General features: G+C 46.2%; 1 pseudogene across 1 annotated transcript; it reads right to left on the bottom strand.

Moving 5' to 3' along the window:
- Window positions 1-1,371: 1,371 nt before the first annotated feature.
- LOC311593854 (E3 ubiquitin-protein ligase RNF5-like) lies at window positions 1,372-1,955 on the bottom strand (annotated as a pseudogene). The gene has a single exon. The product of its transcript is annotated as an E3 ubiquitin-protein ligase RNF5-like (transcript).
- Window positions 1,956-4,117: the final 2,162 nt, after the last annotated feature.

The raw sequence follows: 4,117 nt of genomic DNA, 5'->3' as shown, positions 1-4,117 counted from the left end.
ATTACAATTTATTAACTAAACTGACGTCACTTATAACCCAACTAACCAAAACAATAGGAAAAGAGGATTAAAGAACACAGTAACAAAACCTTAAGGATATCAGTTCCGAGGAATGATTCTCCTGGAGTAATCAGCAGGATTTCTTCTGCTGGAACCTGGAGTAACCAGAGCACAGAACCTCAGCAGGAGCAGGAGCCAGAGCCCCAAGCCTTCACCAGCAGTTAGCAATGAATAGCAAAAACTATCCCAGGTCTCCAAAAGCCCCGCCTCCAGTTCTAGGCTTATTTTTATATCTCCTCCCAGAGTCTGTTCACGAGATCTTTTCAGCTGGCACCAATCAAGCTCCCGCACGAGGTTGGTCTTCTAGTGGATTAACCTCACCTGTTCTCTCACAAGACTGTTCCAATCCTACACTTGGGGTCATAAAAAAACATGTTTATCTCTCCTTCACAGCTCCAACTGTCAGGCTGCCCCGACTCTACTCTGCAAGCCTCCCAATGTTCTTGCTGCCATCCTAGACCAGATTTGGGTCTAGTAGGATGCTGCACCCCAATATCTGAGCCCTATAGTGAATTCTGAACCCTTCATATAAAAGATAGGCAGCCTAACTTGTTAGCTTGGAATACAAGCCTCCTAGGCTAAAAAACACAGGGCAAAAGACATCCACCACCCTAATTCCAATTTCTTTTGGTCTCATTCACAAAACAAATTATTTTTTTTAAAAAAGTACTAAACGCCAACCACAACCATAGATGTATCCCTTAAAAAGAGCAATTTCAATAATATCCAACATTCAGAACACAGTGTCATGACGATAAGCACAAGGAAATGGTTGATGGGTATGGAAATATGATGAAATGGACAAAGGAACTGAGGACAATGTAGGATAAGAAAACTGCTGGGCATGGTGGCACACGCCTTTAATCCTAGCACTCTGGAGGAAGAGGCAGGCAAATAGCTGAGAGTTCTAGGCCAGCCTAGTTTACAAAGGGAGTCCAGGACAGCCAAGCTTAGTTATGAAGTATAAATGAAAATAACGTTTTTTTGTCTCTTGTTTTAATTATTTGAATTTGTAGTAAAGGAGGGTATTGAGGGATGGAGAGGAGACACTTGAGTCAGAACTCAAGACAGTGGGGAGAGAAAAAGTAAATTAAATCAGCACGTGGAGGAGTTGGAGAGAGCCCACTTTAAACATCAAATCAGGAAATCGGGGAGAGAGCAGAGGACTGGAGGGAGGAGAGAGGAGAGCTGGAACTTGTCTGTCCTCCAGGGCAGGGGGCAGGGGCAGTGGGGGCAGGGGGGGGCAGGGAGTGACCCTGCTCCTGGGCCAGAAGGACAGAGCAGCAGGCACTCCCATCTTAACCAGATTGGTCACTCCTCCCTACAGCTTCCTGAAGGAAGCCTGAGCAAACAGAGATGGGTCATGGGGGTGAGGGGGTGGTCCAAAAGCATGGAAGGGCCAGCAGGGACCCCCAGTACTGATTTTCCTCTACAGAGAGGCGGGCAGGAAGGAGACACAGCACAAATACTGAACAGACAGAAAAATAAGAAGACGGCGAGAAATAGGAAGAGGGAATCCTGCCAGCTGGAGGCCGGGTGACTCTGCCCCATTTCCACACCTGCTCCGCTTCGGAAAGGTTCATGGGCACTGAACACGGTGGTGAAAAAGGCAAAGGGGAAAGCAACAACACCAAACGGGAAATTAAAATACCCAGTGTCAGCGAATAGCTGAATCCAGCTCTGCTCTCTGGAGCTGGTCTCCCGGATAATGCCAGCTTTACACACCGGGCACTCTTGCCAGTCTGGCCGTGTCTCCAGCCACTGATGAAGACAGAGTCAACAATACAGGTGGCCACACACGCTGAGCCGTCTTCAGACATAAATTACATTCGAAGGTCGGTGCGGCTCGCGGTTTGGCCCTTCGGGGCCTGGTCCTCTTCCTCCACTGCTGCCATGGCTGGTTCTGCTTCACCCCCACGTACCCCTCGGTATCCCCGGACACACACACACACACACACACACACACACACACACACACACACACACACACACACACACACCATTTCTTTTCTAGTTTTTTTTTTTCTGAGACAGGGTTTCTCTGTGTTACCCTAGCTGTGCTGAACTCGCTTTGTAGACCAGGCTGGCCTCAAACTGACAGCGATCCACCTGCCTCTGCCTCCCAAGTGCTGGGATTAAAGGCGTGCACCACCACCGCTCAGCTTGAAAGTAAATTTGGTTAGGGGTCACTACCATAACATGAGGAAAGGTATTAAAGGGTCACAGCATTAGGAAAGTTGAGAACCACTGGTCTAGAGGATAAGAGCACTGATGCTCATGGGGAGCAGGTAAAGTCCTAAATGAATTGGCAAGAACCCTAGTGCCACAGACTCATGGGAGAAGGCAAGCCTTTTTGCCAAGGTGCAAATGTTGACAAAGAACATGGACTACAGCTTCCTTCTCCTAGATGTTTGCAACCTGAGACTGCTTCCCTACAGAGACCTACTACTAAGACCTCCCACTAAGACATGCAGAGTTAACAGCCAGAGTCAACATTAAACAGGAAACCCTGACGTCCCACAGTTACCTCAGCTCCCATAGATAAGGCTGAAAACTCAAGGAACCAGTGTGCTAGAAAGATTTAAATCCCGCAACATGCCAGGCATCGACAACTCCTACAGAGACCCTGAGATCCAAATCTGTAAGTACAAGGGCCTAATAATATTCCTTAGCTGGTGAATACCCACCAACCCACCCAGACCTCTCTCAATCTCTGGCCCCCAGATAGAGCTGGTTTTCATTGACCGGATCTGAGTTTCTTTTCTTCTTCTTCTTCTTCTTCTTCTTCTTCTTCTTCTTCTTCTTCTTCTTCTTCTTCTTCTTCTTCTTCTTCTTCTTCTTCTTCTTCTCTCTCTCTCTCTCTCTCTCTCTCTCTCTCTCTCTCTCTCTCTCTCTTTCTTTTTGAGACAGGGGTTTTCTGTGTAGATTTGGCTGTACTACATTTGCCCTGTAGACCAGGCGGGCCTCTAACTCGGAGAGATCCACCTGCTTCTGCCTGATTGCGCCACCAACGCCCGGCGGGATCTGTGTTTCATGACCACCACAACCCCTTTTCCATTGGCCTTGGGCTCCACTCCCACAGTCCTGGTAGTGAATCAGCCCATAGTAGTGGAAGGAGCTGTGGGCCTTCAGATTATTGGGTTTGGTGATGAGCATCTGCTTATTCCTCTTGGTTAGGAAATGGAGCAGTTTCCAGGGACCATCAATTCGCAGACATTTCGGCGGCTCTTCTCCCTATGGTGCACCTGAATGTTTAATAAGACATTCGTAAGGCTCATATAGAGTTCAAACCAACATATTATTTGTTTAAAATTTTCAATTTTAATCATGAAAATCTATCAAAAGTAATTTATAACTGAGCTGAGATGATTATTAGTCACAAACAGCTCTAAAAGGTTTTCTATGTGTACCTGATGTATTACTAGTCAGGGTTCTATGGAATAACAGAACTGATAGAATCAATTTCTCTATTTATAAAAAGAGGCTGTGGACCAGCAAGTTTAACAATGGCCATCTATGATGGCAATGTCCAAGAGTCCAGTAGTTGCTCACTGCAGGAGCCTCGATGACACAGTGAAACTTTATTATAGGCTGGAATCCCAAAGAAGTAGGCACTAATGCCAGCGAAGGAATGGACTTGCTGGAAAGGTGAGAGCAAGCAAAGAAAGAGTAAAAGCTTCCTTCTTCTATGTTTTATATGGGCTTTCCAGCACAAGGTGTAGCCCAGATTAGCTGTAGGGTTTTTAATTTCAAAACAGCTGGATTAAAGGTGTGCCTGCTCCCAATCAAGATCCAGATTAAGGGCATTTCTTCCTACCTCAAAGTTCTGGATTACATGTAGATCTTCCCACTTCTAATTAACAGGGGGGGTAGGGTTAGGGTTAGGCCCTCTCAGTTGTGTCCCTCCATTTTTGGGTTATAGTTAATTCCAGATGTAATAACGTTGACAAACAAACAGAGCCATCACACCATCACAATTCTACCCCAGGTCAGCTTGACACACAGTCTATCTTTTTTATGCCATGATTAATTTCCCAAATGAAAACAATAACCAGGT

This window comes from Acomys minous, assembly GCF_964271855.1.
Source record: "Acomys minous genome assembly, chromosome: 3".
NCBI classification, from domain to species: Eukaryota; Metazoa; Chordata; class Mammalia; order Rodentia; family Muridae; genus Acomys; species Acomys minous.
This window is presented reverse-complemented; position numbering and strand designations above follow the sequence as displayed.